Raw genomic sequence first — 18,301 nt, forward strand, 5'->3', positions numbered from 1 at the left:
GGTTGAATGTCAGTCTCAGAAAAGACCCTGTGCCCAGATATATTTGGTCCTTGTGGAGCTCCTATCCTTTCTCCATCATACTAACTCCCCTTCTTTCATATGATTCCCTGTACTCTGCTGAAGGTTTGGTCATGAGTCTTTGTATCTGCTTTGAAAACACTGCTAGTTAGAGTCTTTCAGATGCGCTCACTAGACTCCTGTCATACGTTCAATGCACATCCCATCTGTCTTTGTAAACGAGGATTGATCATCTTACCCCACGTCCGCGCAATTGATTATCTTTTTTAGGTGTATAGATTTCATTATGTTTGTCATATCTTATAGGTCTATATAAGTGAGTATATACTGTGTTTGTCTTTCTCCTTCTGGGATATTTCACTCAGAATGATCTTTTCTAGATCCCACCATTTGCTTGCAAATTTCATGATTTCCTTCTTTTTGATTGCTGAGTAGTATTCCATTGTGTAAAACTACCACAATTTCAGTACCCATTCCTCCATTGATGGACATCTGGGTTCTATCCAGGTTCTGGCTGTTACAAACAAAGCTGCTATAAACATGGTTGAGCAAGTATTGCTTTTGTGTACTTGAGCAAAGTTTGGGTATATACCTAGCAGTGGTATAGCTAGGTCTTGAGAAAGCACTATTCCTAATTGTCTGAGAAAGCGCCAAATAGATTTCCAGAGTGGTTGTACCAGTTTACATTCCCATCAGCAGTGCAGGAGGGTTCCCCTTTCTCCACAACCTCTCCAGCATGTGTTGTCACTTGAGTTTTTCATCTTGGCCATTCTCATGGGTGTAAGGTGAAATCTCACGATCGTTTTGATTTGCATTTCCCTGATGGCTAATGAGGTTGAGCATTTCTTTAAGTATTTCTCTGCCATTCGGTATTCCTCTGTCGAGAATTCTCTGTTTAGCTCTGTTTCTCATTTTTTAATTGGATTACTTGATTTGCTGTTTTTCAGCTTCTTTAGTTCTTTGTATATACTGGATATTAGTCCTCTGTCAGATAAAGGGTTAGTGAAGATTCTTTCCCAATCTGTAGGCAGTCGTTTTGTTTTGATGACAGTGTCCTTTGCTTTACAGAAGCTTTTCAGTTTCATGAGGTCCCATTTATTGATTGTTGCTCTTAGAGCCTGTGCTGTTGGTATTCTGTTCAGGAAGTTGTCTCCTGTGCCAATGAGTTCTAGGCTGTTCCCCACTTTTTTCTTCTAACAGATTTAGAGTATCTGGTTTTATGTTGAGGTCTTTGATCCACTTTGACTTTAGTTTTGTGCAGGGTGATAAATATGGATCTATTTTCATTTTTCTGCATGTAGACATCCAGTTGGACCAGCACCATTTGTTGAAGATGCTATCTTTTTCCATTGAACGGTTTTTGCTTCTTTGTCAAAAATCGAGTATTCATAGGTGTGTGGGTTTATTTCTGGGTCTTCTATGCAGTTCCATTGATCCTCCTTTCTGTTTCTATGCCAATACCAAGCAGTTTTTATTACTATTACTCTGTAGTCCAGCCTGAGATCGGGGATGGAGTTACCTCCAGATGATCTGTTGTTAACAACATATTCTTAAAGGGCTTTATGTTTAGGGAGTAAGAAATTTCCTGAGATGCTAACAAAAAGTATCAATGCCCTTCAGAAAATTCAGCCCAGATGTACAAATACACCTGTTTTATTGTTCCTCTTGAAATTAGAGGGGCCAACAAAACTGACTCTGACCAGAAAACGTGAGCAGCACAAAAGTAGTCTCTACGGTGGATGGATCAGATTTACTGTGTTGCCTTCTTCCCTGTTATCTCTCTGTGGAAAGTGAAGGACATGTAAGTTTTTTCCAGATTCTGTCTAATGTGAGTAAAGCTGTATGAACATAGTTTAGCAAATGTCTGTATATCTTTCAGATATATGCCCAGGAGTGGTATAGCTGGATCTTGAGGTAGCACTATTCCTAATTTTCTGAGAAAGCACCAGACTGATAACCAAAGTGGTTGTAAATGTTACATTCCCACCAGTAATGGAGGAGGGTTCCCCTTTTTCCACATCCTCTCCATCATGTGTTGTTACTTGAGTTTTTGATCTTAGACAATCTGAGGGATGTAAGGTGGAATCTCAGAATCATTTTGATTTGCATTTCTTGAATGACTAAGGACCTTGAGCATTTCTTTAAGTGTTTTTCTGCCATCTGATATTCCTTTATAAAGAATTCTCTGTTTAGCTCTGTACCCCGTTTTCAAATTGAATTACTTGGTTTGTTGGTGTTTAACTTCCTGAGTTCTTTATATATTCTGGATATTAGCCCTCTGTCAGATATAGGGTTGATAAAGACCTTTTCCCAAGAAGAATGTATACAGAAATTGTGGTACATTTACACAATGGAATACCACTCAACAATTAAAAACAAGGAAATCATGAAATTTGCAGGGAAATGTTGAGAATTAGAAAAGATCATCTTGAATGAGGTATCCCAGAAGCAGAAAGACACACATGATATATACTCACTTATAAGCAGATATTAGAGGTACAATATAGGATAAACATACTAAAATATGTACACCTAAAAAAGCTAAGCAAGAAGGAAGACCAATCCTCACTCAGAAAATCAAACAGGTTGGACATTGGAAGTAGGAGAAGACAAGGAACAGGACAGGAGCCTTCCATAAGGGGGCTCTGAAAGATTCTCCCCATCAGGGTATGGAAGAAGATACTAGTCTTGTAGCCAAACTTTGGACAGATTGCAGGAAAAAGAGGGAGATAGAAAGGCCTGGAGGAACAGGAACTATACAAGGAGACAAAACAGAGCTAAAATACATGGGCCCAAGAGGGTCAGCAGAGGCTGATACTCCAACCAAGTACCATGCATGGAATGGACTTAGACCCCTTTCCCAGAGGAAACCCATTGGCTGCTCAGTTTCCAAGTAGGTTCCCTAGTAAGGGGATCAGGGGCTGTCTCTGACATGAACTCAGCACCTGGCTTTTTGATCACCTCCTCCTGGGTGATACAGCCTTGCCAGGCAACAGACAAGATGATGCAGCAGGCCCTGATGAGACCTGATAGGTTGTGGTCAGACAGAAGGGGAGAAGTTCCACCCCTATCAGTTGAAGGGAAGGAGCATATGGAGAGTAGAGGGAGGGTGGGTAGGAATGGAATGAGATTTGAGAGGGGGCTACAGCTGGGATACAAAGTGAATAAATGGTCATTAATTAGTTAGTTAGTTAGTTAGTTAGTTAGTTAGCTAGTTAAAAAGGAAATAATGCTTGTTTATGCTCCCAAATCTTGCAGTAATTTGAAACTATGAGGATAATTTGACTTATCATGAATTTAAAAATAGGAGAAAAGAGAAGGGGAAGGAATACAACTATGACATTTTTTGTTGTGTTACTTGAACATCCTATATAATGGAATCACACATCAAATATTTTCAAGCAGAGACTTCTTAAAGAGTCAGAAATTGTTGTCTGAAATTAATTGTTTACATAAGAGTGGATCAGTTGTTTCCTATGGTCTTTGTTGATATTTGACCTTTATTTCTAACTTTCAAATAGTCTTTCTTTCTCATTATAAACACAAAAGAGAAAGAAATCAGAAGATGTTCATGACAAGTATTTATGTATTTATTTTATCATCCTTCTCCATGATGGCAGAGATTGGGTAGGTAGATGATATTCACTGAATTACAGTGGGAGCTCTGATTGTTAAAACATATGGCAGGACTTATATTATAATTTCAAACATTAAAAATATTGTTTCAAAGAAGAAAAATAATAACATGAAAAATCCACAAAAAAACAAGAGCTAGAAAAAGAGGCTGAACTATGACAGTGACTTCTAAATTTTAGAGTTGATGAGAAATAAGCAAACTGGATCTGAGTGGAGAATCAAGTGATATCTCCAATCTTTATTACATGAATAAAAACAAAAGAAATCCATTCTAATCTAAAAACTCAGTATAAGCACTTGAAGCAATTTTCATAGATGTCTGACAAGGCAGAGAAGGCCAACCAGTCTCAGATTTCAATATGAATTCTATTGTCATCTCACAATTCACTGCAGCAAAATTTTCTCCCTTTAAAGTACTTTTAGCTAGTCAATCAGCATCATTCAGGTACAAGCCATTGCAGCAAATTACCACTCAAATTACCAGAAGAAAAAGTTACTTATCTTTAGTAAGTTCTTGGGGGAGCTAAAGTTGATTTATATCTCTTTCTATGGTCCACATTGCTTCTCATGTGGAAGATATTTAATAAATGTTAATTGATGGAAAGATACTTAAGGTAGTATTAACACATAAATAAATTAATAAGTGTAGGTCAAAATGTCAGAGAAACCTTACACATTGTTTACAATCATATGTGTCCCACCTATCAGCCTAGCCTTCCTGCAATAGTCTAGCCTTGTCACTTGCAGTCCTTAAAGCCCCAGTGCTCATCAGGTTAAGACCTAAATCTTTCTTTCCCTTTCTTTTCTTTTCTTTTCTCTTTTCTTTTCTTTTCTTTTCTTTTCTTTTCTTTTCTTTTCTTTTCTCTTCTCTTCTCTTCTTTTCTTTTCTCTTCTTTCCTTTCTTTTTTTATCTTAGTTATTCACTTTATATCTCAATTGTAGACCCCTCCCTCCTTTCCTTTGGGTCCCTCCCCTCTGTCCCTCCCTTATCCCCTATCGCCCCTCCCCTGCTCCTCAGAAAGGGGATGCTCCCTCCCCTGCATACCCACCACAGCACATCCAGTCTCATCAGGACTATGTGCTTCCTTTTTCACAGTGTCCTGGTAAGGTAGCTACACCAGAGTGAAGTGAACAAAAGACATACTACAGAGGCCATGTCAGAGACAGCTCCCATCCACATGGAGCTAAGCTGCCGATTGGGTATATATGTATAGAGGGTACAGGTCCATGCCTGGTCCTTTGTTGGTGCTTTAGTCTCCACAAGACCCTCTGCGCCAGGTTAGTTGGGACTGTTGGTCATTTTGTGGAGCTCCTCTGCCCTCCAGAAGACCCAAAACTTTATCATAGCCAAATTCTCATATAATTTAGCTACTGCTTGGTCCTAGGCTACCATTTCCTTCATTCCTTCAACTTCAGCCTATTTTTGGTCCTTAGAATGTGCCAACTTCCTGGCTGCTATTTTTCATCCTGTCATGGGATGTTATATCACTATTTGCCTATATTGGAAAGCTCTTTACACCTCCCTCATCTCAGTTGTATCTACTCATTCCTTTTTCATTGGAAAAGGAATAGGACATGCTTCTCAAAAACTCTTCCCTAGTAGCCCAAATCAACCTCTCCTATGTTCCTTTGAGATGTGTGTTTTCTTTCTGATAATTTTTCTCTATTTGTTTTGTGATATGATTCACATCTGCCTACAAGAAATGCTGTATATTGCCTAATTTCTGGCTCTGTGCTTTTTTTTAGATAATGATGAATCTCCTTAAATGTGTATATCAAATGATTCAGAGTAACAATTGAATAAATAATTGCTATAAAAACAAAAGAACAATTTATAGAAAGCACTGCATATGTGTGGCCAGTCTTTCTTATTCCTAAATTTAAAATTTCAGTCCAAAACTGAGATAGTTGCCACAGTGATAAAGAATCCTAGTAGAGGAAAGAGATAAAGACAGTGACACTGCTATTGTATTTATGTGCAATAAAAAGAGACACATTGTGTTATTAGCAATTGTATGTGTGGAGCTAGGTGGGACAGAGAATTCAATGAAGGCAGACAACAAGATGAAGTTTTTCACAAGCTGGAAGACGGTCTGCCAGTGTAAAAGAGTTCATGGTCCTGTAAGTGAATAAAGTTCTACCTTTAAAAGTTGAAATACCATTCAAGTCTTTGTCAGTGCTCAGAAAAAAAATGCTTTGTAATTTCTGCCTTGAATGGGATGATGTGATGCTATTTAGCAGGAATGAAGAATTATACAGATAAAAGTGTGAAAGCATTCCTAAATATACTGGTGTCATGAAAGAGTAAATAAATAAACTGGAAGATGGCAAATGTGTCTGTTTTTTGTTTGTTTGTTTGGTTGGTTGGTTGGTAGGGTAGGTGTTTGTTTGTTTATCTTAAGATGTTTGTCTTTATTTTTAAGAAACTAAAATGTTATAAAACGTGCTAAGATATCATACACAAGAAGTTGAAGAAAACAATAAATATTTAGGAAGATTGAACACGGAAAGCTCTAAAATCTAACTGTAAGTCATAGCTAATAAAAAAAAACAAAAACAAAAACAAAAAAACAAAAACAAAACTGCAACTTTATTTTCTCTACAATCAATCTTACCAGCTCTACAAGATCCTATACCATGTTGGTACTGACATTGATGGTGAGTCACACATGAATTTAAAATTGAGTTGATACACTCTCTCATACAATAGCTCCCAACCAACATTTCCCCTTCCTCCCCTCCTCTCAGTTTTCTCTATCTCCCCTTTCCCCCAGATGCAGTCCTCCTCCATTTCCCTTCAGAAAACCAAACATGGCATAACAAGTTACAATAAGACTAGTCATATACTCTCATATGAAGGCTGGATGAGGCAACCCAACAGGATGAAAAGAGTCTCGAGAGCAGGCAAATGAGTCACAGACATCACCATTTCTACTGTTATGAGTCCCAGAAATACCCCAAGCCAAAGGATCACAGTGTGTACACAGAGGACCTAGTGCTGCCCCATGCATGCTCCATGATTGTCTCTTCAGTCTCTTTGAGCCCCTATGGGCCCTGCTTAGTTGATTTCTGGGCTATATCTTTATGGTGTCCTCGACCCCTGCCCTGGCTCCTACAAATCTAACTTTGCATCTTCCACAGAGTTCCCCTAGCTCTGTCTAATACTTGGCTGTGAGTCTCTGCATCTGTTTCCATAAGCTGCTGGGTGAAATCTTCTCTGATGGTGATGATTGGCCTAGGCACCAATCTATGATTACAGTAGAATGTAATTGGGAATCATTTCATTGGCATTTGTTTGTTTTGTCCATCGGGTTTGCTTTTATCTTAGGTCTGTAGGCTATCTGTCTCTGGTGCCTGGCCATCCAGGCAGTGTCAGACATGGGCTTCCTACTGTGGAGTGAGGCTTAAGCTAGACCACCACTGTTTGGCCACTCACACAAGTTCTGTGCCACCATCAGAGCAGCACATCTTACAGGAGAGTGAATTTTAAGTGAAAGATTTTGTAGCTGGGTCCCACTGCTGGAAGCCTTGCCTGGTGATAGGAGATGGCAAGTTCAGGCTTGGTACACAGTATTGAATAGGAGTCCTCACTAGGACTTCACAGGTTCCAGGGAGTTTCCACTGCACTAAGTTTTCACATCACTCCCCAAAATGCCTCCAATTCCAGTCTCCTCTCCCTGTACACTCTCCCTATTCCACCAGCCCTCATCTGATCCCTTCGGTTCCCATCCACATCCACCCCTAGTCCACCCACAAAATCTATTCTCTTCCCCCTTCCCAGGGAGATCCATTGTGTCCCCTTAAGCCCTTCTTGTTACTTAGCTTCTTGGGGTGTGCGGACTGTAGCATGATTATAATTTATTTAACACCTAATATCTACTTATTTTAGGCTTAGATTTTTCAAAAACTTATTTTATCTAGGGTTCTTAAACACTTCTACCTCCCTTTCAATCCACCGGCCAAAGGTAGAGGAGAAAGAAGGTTATTAGGAAAGGGAGTTGTGGACATTTTTAGACATAGTTCCTTAGAGGAGTTCCCCTCTTCATTGTCCAAATACCAGCAGTCCACTCAAATCACAAACACCAAACTGCAACACGAAGGAACAACAGAGGCACGATTCGGCAGAAACAGCAAGACTCCCCCGAACTGCCATGAGTCAGTGAAAGTGCCAAGATTCAGCTAGAGTGCCAGGAGTTCTCTCTCCCTCTCACATGTCTGTTTTCAGCTGATCAAGATCATATGCCCTCTCAGAAACTTGTTTTGTTTTTAACTGAGGATGAACTAAAGACATTTCCACATTCCACATTTGGGACAGAACAAAAAACACATAAGAGAAACCAATTTTTTTTTTTTTTTACTACAGCTTATAAATGAATACATGTCATGTTTGTATTTTTAGGTCTGGGTTACCTCTGGATGATTTTTTTTTCCAGTTCCATCTGATAGCCTGCAAATTCCATGTCATTTTTAAATGCTGAGCAATACTCCACATTTTTTATCTATTCTACAATTTTCATTTGTCTGTTTATCATAAATTTTAAGCTCTTGCATCTGATGAACTATTTTTCAGCTCCATATACTTACAAATATTGGCACATACTCGGAGAAATGTGCTAATATTTCATAGGTGTTTAAGTGAATAGTTGTACCCTGCACACACATGCGCACACACACACACACACACACACACACACCATAAAATTGTTATTTCATGGCTACTTGTGTGCTATAGAGCCAATGCTAAGTGGTTGTCAATGAACCTACAGGACCCAAAGAACCTAGTACATTTCATGATTGTACTCCAAGGGGGGAAAGAAAAAACTACCCTCTGGACTAAGTAAGACTTATGTATAAAATATGAATTATAGGTTAAAAAAATTAGTGCTATAACACATTGATTTTTTACACATTTTAATCACTTGATATTTAAAAAAACTATTAAGAAATTTGTTATACAATTAATGTTAAAAGGTCTTCGTAAATCAAAAATATTTTTAAAAGAATAAAAGTGTTCTATGTGCAATTTATGAAATATGAAGTAATTAATATGCAAGACTTTAATTTCTTTAACTTTTATTAATTACACTTTATTCATTTTGTATCCCCCATAAGCCCCTCCCTCCTCCCCTCCTGGTCCCCCCTCCCCCTTTTTCTGCATGCATGCCCCTCCCCAAGTCCACTGACAGGGGAGGTTCTCCTCTCCTTTCAAGACTTTAATTTTGATTGGAAATAAAATCAACTAGAATTACCACCCCTCAAGGAAGTGTTTAGTGAGTGGTTATAAAATCTAGAACAAAAAAACAAAACAAAAAACAAACAAACAAACAAACAAAAACTTAAGGTAAAATCTCTGTTTGCATTCCTGTGGGCTGATGTTCTTCTTTTGTGTTGTCACATGCTCCTTTGCCTGCCCTGTTACTTTCTACTAAAACGACTGGCATCTGTCCACTCAATGGGCCATGAACTCCTAGACAGGTACCACTACTCATTTATTCCTTTGTCCACTTCTGTTTAGCACAGTAACAGATTCTTAACTAGAAACATTTTAGAAAACAGATCTACGCATCATTGACTCTGTGAAATAAATACTTTTGGTGCACATGATTATTTTTTCCCTGGTCACAAAATCTCGAAACAAATTGACCTTCAGGTGTAATAGCTGCTATGTTATGGAGATATCTGGGTGCCGCCTGTTTGTTATCATCTACCCTTAGCAGAAGAACATTCTTGTCTTTCCATCTAGTGTATTCCTGTTACACGGCTGTTCTGATATGTTTCCACTATTTAACTCACAAAAATACTGAACACCAGCAATGATTTACATCAGTTGATTCTTTAAAAAGTACATTAAAACAGATAAGTTTAAGTGAAATCTAATAAAGAGGATATTGAATTGTTTCAAGTATCCTTGCCTACCAATTATCAACCATTTGCCTATATAATCCAACTTCAATTTGTCATACCTAACATTAATAATGAATGTGAATTCTTAGCCTTTCACTTTTCTATTGTTTGTTGGAAGGACTATGTGTCTGAGTAAAGCACAAGTGTGCCTGTGAGGTACTGACAGACAGACACAGGAAAGGAGTCATAGAACGGAGAATGAGACTCTTCTCAAGATCTACACTAGGATGGGACTGTTCAGGCCAATCTTAGCGTAGGTAACGGTATGAATTCTTAAGATTAGTCATGAAAGTCTAAGACTTTAGGTCAAGAAGCTAGACATGCTATAGGAACTATTGCTTGTAGGTCATTCAGTTGCATCCAAGAATGGATCCTACCCTGGGCTCTTAAAATAACTAGAGCGGAATAATGCAGTGTGCCCTGGAAACAGTTTAATGGCCAAATTTCAAGTCAGCCTTGCTGTGATTCCTCTCAGATCTGACCGTTTAGTCATAAAAACAGAAGATTTTGGTTGACATGAATCCTAACCATACTGGGTTTTGGTGAGTGGAGTTTATTCTTCCCAACTCCCACTGTGGTCCACTTATTTATTTACTTTTTTTTTTTAATTGCTTTGTCTTTATGCTCTTGGAACTGCAAGTCATGGTCTTGCATTCTAAATTCCTGCAATTCTCTTCTCATGTCATTGTTTATTTTATTCTTTTGAATTTTCATGAGGTTTTTATTTCTTCAGCCAAATAATAGAGAATAATCCATTAAATTGACAATCAGGTTGACCAAATATGAGGTCTAAAAAATGCTGACTTTAGAACCTGATATACTGAAGTAGTTAGACAGTCCTTAGGTGCTCTTCCATTCCTGTATACTCAAGATACTGTCTGAACTATTAAGATGAACATTGTTAAAATGCCACTAATTAAATAACCACATAATTTTGGAATTCCCTAAAAAATTCCAGCACCCTCAACTATAGTTTATTCTTTATATTTTTGGGGTGTTGTTAACATTAAAATATTAGAATTAGTAAAACAAATAAGCATGGATAAGTTAAATTTAACTATTAACTTAAGGCATCTTAATTAACCTAATAAAATTTCAGTGTGATTCATACTCTTTATGTTAATTACTTCGCATAAAACCTGTGAGAAGTAGCTATCGTAGCAATTATATTCTGACTTGAGACATGTAAAAAGTTAAGAGAAGTTTAAGAAAACTCAAATTCTTTTCAGAGTTAGGAAGAAAAGAGATTTCACTGAAGCATTTAACTTGGAAACAATTTCCAACCAGACACACTGACACGGCCAAGAGATCCTCCTATATATACCTCATGTAGCCCATGAAGGATAAAGCCTTCGAAAAGATGATGGTCCATCCATGGATATAGGAGAAAAGAATAAATATTTACAAGAAAATTCCATGGTTAGATGCTTTTTAGCCCTCTTCTGCTGTGCTGATTTTGAGCAACAGCTACTTTCATTGTGACAGAAATGAAGAAGAAAAGAGACTATCTTTAACCAGGGAAGGTTAGTGATGCTTACCTGGAATTTAGGAAAGGATCAAGTTGGATTTAGCACACGTTGATTTAATTCTTGTATGTTCTGGATGTATTAGACATAACCAGAAAGTTGGAAAATGAGGGAATGAGGAGAAGCTACTGTTTAGGGAAATATACTTGGGTTTCATGGTTGCCATGGGTTGAATGTGCCTATGGAGGTACATGTTGAGTGGAACCAGCATATAACAGCAAAGGCCTTCCTCATACCAGTGCCTATGATCTTCAAATAGAGATGGCCCTGGAGCTGCTTATGCTACAAGGAGATGAACTTGGAACAGAAAAGGTGTTTTTTTTTTTCAATTTTTTTTAAATTTTATTTTTATTAATTACAATTTACTCACTTATCCCAGCTGTAGCCCCTCCCCCATTGCCTCCCAATCCCACCTTCCCTCTCTCTTCTTCTCCTCCTCGGCCCCTCCCCCAGTCCAATGATAGGGGCAGTCCTCCTTCCCTTCCATCTGAGCCTAGTCTATCAGGTCTCATCAGAATGGCTGCTTTGTCTTCCTCTGTGGCCTGGTAAAGCTGTCCCTCACTCAGGAGGAGGTGATTCAAGAGCCATCCCATGAATTCATGTCAGAGACATATTTCTGAGTGATTGTAGGTCACATGAAAGCAATGGTTGAACATTTTTTTTCTGTTTTTTTTTTTTTTTTTCAGCATTATCCAAGTTAAAGCCAAAGTATGTTTTAGTTACCTTTTCCCCCATAATGAGATGGAAATACAAAGACAGATTTATAGTCCTGAACTGGAGAAAAAGCAAAAAGGAAAAAACTTGCTGAACAGGTAGCAAGTCTAAGCTGCTGGCAAAGGAATCATCGGGTTCTATTATCTTCACTTCTATTCTATTCAGTTTTATACTGGGGATGGGGAGGAATAGTTAATGAGTTAATAAGAATGCTTACAACATTTTAGTAACAGGAAATGAAGCAAAACATTATAGTATCTTGCTTTCTGAAGAAATGTATTGCCCCCAATTACACATGGACATTTTATATCAAGCTCTTTTGAAAATTAATGCTAAGGCCCTTCTTTCTCTTAAAATACTTTTTTTCTCCAAAAGAATCAGATAACATTGAAAATGTTGCCTAATTTTTCTTTTTTCTTTCTTATTAAATATTTATTTTTATATTAATTACAGTTTATTCACTTTGTGTCCAGCTGTAGCTCCTCCTCTTTCCCTCCCAATCCCACCTTCTCTCCCTCTTCTCTTCCCATGATTCTCTCCAAGTCCACTGTTAGGGGATGGCCTCCTCCCCTTTCATCTGACCCTAGTTTATCAGGTCTCATCAGGATTGGCTTCATTGTCTTTTTCTGTGGCTTGGCAAGGCTGCTCCCCCTTCAAGGGGAGGTGATCAAAGAACCAGCCACTGAGGTTATGTCAGAGACAGTTCCTATTTCCATTACTAGGGAACCCACTTGGAAACTGAGCTGCCATGGACTCCATCTGAGCTGGGTTCTAGGTTTTTTCCATGAATGGTCCTTAGTTGGAGTGTCAGTCTCAGAAAAGACCCCTGTGCCCAGATTTTTTGGTTCTGTTGCTCTCCTTGTGGAGCTCCTGTCCCCTCCAGGTCTTACTATCTCTCCTTCTTTCATAAGATTCCTTGCACTCTGCCCAAAGTTTGGTTATGAGTCTGAGCATCTGTTTTGATAATTTTGATATCAAAAATGAGTCTGAGCATCTGTTTTGATATTTTGATATTTTTGATATTTTGATATTTTTGATATTTTGATATTTCATAGGCCCTCTGTGGTAGGCTCCTGTCCTGTTTCTTGTTTTCTCTGTCTTCCAATGTCCATCCTGGTTTATCTTTCTGCATGTGGATTGAAATAAAACTCTTTTTAAAGAAAAATATTTACCTGCATTTAGGTACTGTATCAAAGATATGGAAGAGGACATAAAGCTAATCAAGTTTCTAGTTCTAACCTTGTAATCGATATTTTATTTCAGATGATAGATAAATGCATAAAATATTTTGATTGAAATGAAAGTACAAAATCTATCTTTGGTCTCCCCACCCCGAAGGGAGGAGCAGTCCTGTTAGGCCACAGAGGAGGGCTTTGCAGCCAGTCCTGAAGATACCTGATAAAACAGGATCAGATGAATGGGGAGGAGGTCCCCCCTATCAGTAGACTTGGAAAGGGGCACGGTGGAGATGAGGGAGGGAGGGAGGGACTGGGAGGGAATGAGGGATCGGGACACAGCTGGGATACAGAGTTAATAAAATGTAACTGATAAAAAAAAATTAAAAAAAATAAAGTAATAAAAAAAAGAAAGTACAAAATCTAATGAGAAGTTCCACATCTTCCATTCCAAATACTTGTTTTAACTGTTAGAATTTTATTGAGCTGCAGAGTCATTTGGTTTGGATAGGTTTTTTGTTTTGTTTTGTTTTGTTTTGTTTTGTTTTTTGTATGCTGATTATTATTTGTGACATTTTTTATCATGAAAGTGTTTCAAGAAATGTTAGATTTTGCCAGGAGTGGTGACACACATCTTTAATCCCAGAACTCAGGGAGGCAGAAGCAGGTGGATCTTTGTGATTTCAAGGCCAGCCTGATATATAATGTGAGTCAAGGACAGCCAAAGCTACAAACAAACAAAAAGTTAGATTTTCACTTATTTATAAAACATGGGAACACACACACACACACACACACACAGAGAGAGAGAGAGAGAGAGAGAGAGAGAGAGAGAGAGAGAGAGAGAGAGAGAGAAATAAGGAAACAGAAATAATCCATGTACTATTTGGCTCTCAATGTGTCAAGAATACTGACATATTTATTGTCATGCCTAAGGTTAAGCTGTTAACTTTACAGAGGCAACAAATGCATTCACCATAAATAGATAGTATATAAATTTGCTAGACTTTACATTAATTTATCTCAGTAACAATGTAACAAAAAATGTCACTCTGACTTTTGCATTTGTTTTTAAGAACCATTTTGGCTTTAGTAATAGACCCAAATTAGTGACAGCTCCCGCTTACTGAGCTGTTACAGCATGTATGAGATCCTACAGCATACTGTGAAGATCTTACAAGGGTCTGCTTAAATGTTATCTCTGCTTCAAAGATTAGGAGAATGCAATCTAACCCAGATGTTATTCCAAGTGACTCATTCAAGATGACTGGGCTACTTTCACTGAAGTCGGAGAACTTTTACCTTTATAAAGGGCTACTTTTAGTATATATAAAAAAAAAAGAATTGTAGAAATGTCAAGTTGACCATAATGCAGACTGTATTTGCTGTTACATACTCATTATTGTTACGTTTGATTATTTCCTTTTGATTGCCAAAGATATCTGAGTATATCTGTGGAATCCTAAAAACCTGTACATTCTATGGTGCGTGTTTGCAATGATGAAAATTCAAGTTAATCTGCAGACACAGGCTCACCTAGGAGCTAGATCATATTTACCCTTCCGCATATTCCTTTCATCTTCATCACCACCAGATTATAAACCTCACAGTTTTCCCCACCTCAAAAGTTATCAAAATATAACAACTACCTTATCCGCTTAAATTCTACAAGCTTATAGAAATTAGAATAGCAATTTATTCTTCTTTTTCTGGGATGTAATAGTTAAGGAACTGCAGAGAAAATTGACCCCGGTATTTGTAGTACTGCAAAGAGAAAGGAAGTGTTTTATTCACAGTCATTGAAACTCTTAAAGCAGTAAAGGACAAAGATGCCTAACCTATCTTTAGCATTCTTTTTGTTGTTGTTGTTATTACTGAGCCAAAAGTGTCTGCAGGTGCATGTGGCTATTTAAAGGGAACTGTAAATCGCTTTCTTATCTTCCTAATGTTGTCAGGACGCATAAATAGTTGCACGTGGCAGATAATTAGTTTATGCCTATGCGTTATTGTGTTTTCGAGCATCTGGATATCAGCTACTTGGCTAAAGAGCCAAAGGATGTTATTCGTAACAAATACTACAGAGTAATTTGCAAAACGCTGAGTGGTGAATGTTTAAGCGACAACAGGTGTATGTTAAACTTGAGCAAATGAACACAATCGAAGTTTTGTTTTTTTTAATCAGAAAAAAACAGACATAAAAAAGTTATACTTCATATTAAAGTTTCTTTGGACCGTATCATTTTAATACTTTCTTATACAATAATAGAAGTTAACAAATACATAAAAACATGATATAAATGTACATGTATAAAGTATATAATTTGTAGCTTTATTATGTAGACTATAATAGTACATTTATGGAAAACAACGTAGAAAATATTTTTTATATGTTTTACATGAGAAGTTTTTAGTGTATATTTTATTTCATTCCAGTATTCGTTTGTGTTCTTTTTGTCATAGTCTGAACTTTGTTATTTTTGGAGAACCCTAAGCAGTCTACCTCACATAACCTGTTTGCTCTTGGTTTTGTTCTACTTTATCTTTCCTCAATACCTCTTGTGATACTAAACTACAGTGTCTGAGAAGTAGAAAAGTTTTCTATTAGCATTGTTCCCATGTCTACCTCCAGTGTGGCCTCAAAGATTCAAGGCTAAGTTATCTCTCAGACTCTACAAAACACTAAATGAAGTTGCATACTTCAAATATAGAACAGTAAGACCGATGTGGGGTCTATATTACTATTCCAAATGAGAAAAATAGAGGACTAGAAAGTGAGATTGGCCTAATGCAAGACCCAAATCTAGAGGGTAAGTTCCTTACATCCTCAGTCTCCATGAACATCATTGTTTGGTGGATACTGCAGTGAAACATAACATCCCAAGACCTTGGAAAGCCCATCCCCTACGGCTTTGCTGGCCACATGCCACATGGCAACTCTCACAGGCAACTTTTACACACTGCCTTAAACGTTTCTTGGCAGCTGTTCTATGTTGCTAACATCTGCATTCTTCCGGGGCTGCACTATACTTCTACCTTACCTTCCATTTATCCATGTATTACTTTGCCAGGCTATTTACACAGAGCCCACCCCTACAAAACACGCCCGCCCCATGCACAGGATTTCTTCTAAAGTCTTCCAGAAAGCTGAAAGCTGTGATTCCATTCCTCTTTTAAATAGCATGTTTGCAAAATTATCACTGTGCAGATGACAACAAAGTCTACCTGGAGAGCTGTTTACCAGGACCTACTTGAACCACAGGTAATTTGGCCTCTGGATGCCTTTACAAGAAAGAAATCTGAGAAAAAAATTTTCTAAGCAGAAAGTCCTGCATGAAGAGAGTGCTGAAGAAATGTTCTCGAGAAAGCTCTTTGAAACAAATCTGCATTTTATGCTTGTATGTATTAGTTATTTTTATTGTCATTGTGAAAATGCCTGTCAGAAGTAATTTAGAGAGCAGAAAGCTTATTTTGACATACTGTTTATAGGATACAATCTGTCATGGGGAGAAAAGCAGGGTAAATATGAAGGCTCCTTCCATGTTGGAGTGACCTTGTAGGATGCCTTATTCACATCTTAATGGATTAAGAAACAGAGTTTGAACTAGAAGGAGAGTTTGGATGGTCAAGAGCTGCAGTCAGTGAGCCAGTCCTAGCTACGTTTTATAACCTCACAAAACGTGGAACAAAGGGTTAACGCACATGAACCTGTGGAGGCCTTTTCAATTTCGCACCATCACACAATCAGTGGGTGGCTTTGAAAGATTCATCACATGCTACCCAGTGTTTTTCCTTCTTATTCTGCCCAAAACACTTGTTTCCTTTTCAATAAGGTTAGGTAAGACACCCCTTTTGATGACGTTTTACATGTGTTTATTTTCTGGACAACTTAAAAAATTTCAAGTCTTTCTACAATACTCCTTATCTTATGAATCTTACAAACTTGGCTAAAGATAGCCAGCACTGTTTCTCATTATTCAGAGAAAAGGTGGCAGATTTCTCTTGTTCCCACTCCCAAATCTTAAGTCTTTTGTTGTCTCTGTATTGATATCTACACGGGTCATGTGATGTAAATCATCACTGAGCTCACCAAGAGCTTTAGATCCAATTCCCCATTCCCACACCTTTGAAGTACCACTGTCTTAACTTGGCCTCTGGGATGCCATGTTGTCCAGTGAAGTTTCAACTTCCCTGGCATCTCCCATGCTTTTAATCTCTAGAGTGACCAGTACTCTTCTCTCTCCCTGCATTTCTTCAGCTTACACTTACTCCTTAGGCAATCATGCTCATTTGTATTTGTAAATGGCATCAACATATTATCTCTCCAAGTCTAGATCCCTAGTTTAGACATGTCCAAGCATTCCAGTCTCATATATCCAAGTAATTATTGAGTTTTCACTGAAAAGCTTATTATGCAGAACAAAATCCTCAGATCTACAGACCCCTGATTTTTATCCTGAAGTCTGTGGCAATCCACCTTCTTTTGTATGTAATCCACCTGCTAATCTTCCGTTTCTCAAAGCATATGCAGAACTTTCTCTAAAGTAGCATGCCTACCTTAACACAAACCTGAACTTTCTTATTCAATTAGTATAGCTACTTCCAAATGTTCTCTATATGAAATCTTCCACAACTATCTCCATCATTTTGCTGGGCTAACTGTTTAACTTATGTCAGACAACAAAGAGTAGATGACAGCTGTCTAGACATCATCCTGACAGCAGATGTTTAACTTACAAAGGGAAGTTGGATAACCTCAATGTATGATAAAAAAAAAGAATATAGTATGTATGAAGTGTACCTAACCTAGTGAGTTTTAAACCCAGAGTAGCTCATTGCAACATAAAAAAAAAAAAAAAAAAAAAGCCGCTTTCAACCCAGAGAAGAGGACTTCTGATTGCATGCGGGTTGATGCCCCAGGTCCCGCCTCTGAGAAAAAGGTATCAGACCGGTCTGATGCTCTTTGGGTGGATGACACCTAAATGAACATCGGTACAAAGTCCCAATTTATTCCTAATATCAGAGATCAGACCTCTACTCTTGCCTGATGCGTCTAAAACAAAAAGGGGGAACTGTAGAGAGCTGTGTAATGCCTTGCCTTAAAGATGGAGCTGGTTTCCACCTTCCACCTTCCCGATGATGAGTGCTCTCTGTCACAAACAACTCCATATTTGGCTAAGGCTGAGGATCTGGCTTGCTTCCATGTATGTGGACCTATCTGCATTGCCCACGAGGCACGCTGGGGTTGGCTACCCAGAGGCTATTTTAAGCTGTGGGCTGGCTTTCCCCAGGGTCAGAAGATTGTTCAACGTTCCTGAATAAACTGCATTG

The sequence above is a fragment of the Meriones unguiculatus genome, chromosome 3 (genome assembly GCF_030254825.1).
Source record: "Meriones unguiculatus strain TT.TT164.6M chromosome 3, Bangor_MerUng_6.1, whole genome shotgun sequence".
Lineage (NCBI taxonomy): Eukaryota > Metazoa > Chordata > Mammalia > Rodentia > Muridae > Meriones > Meriones unguiculatus.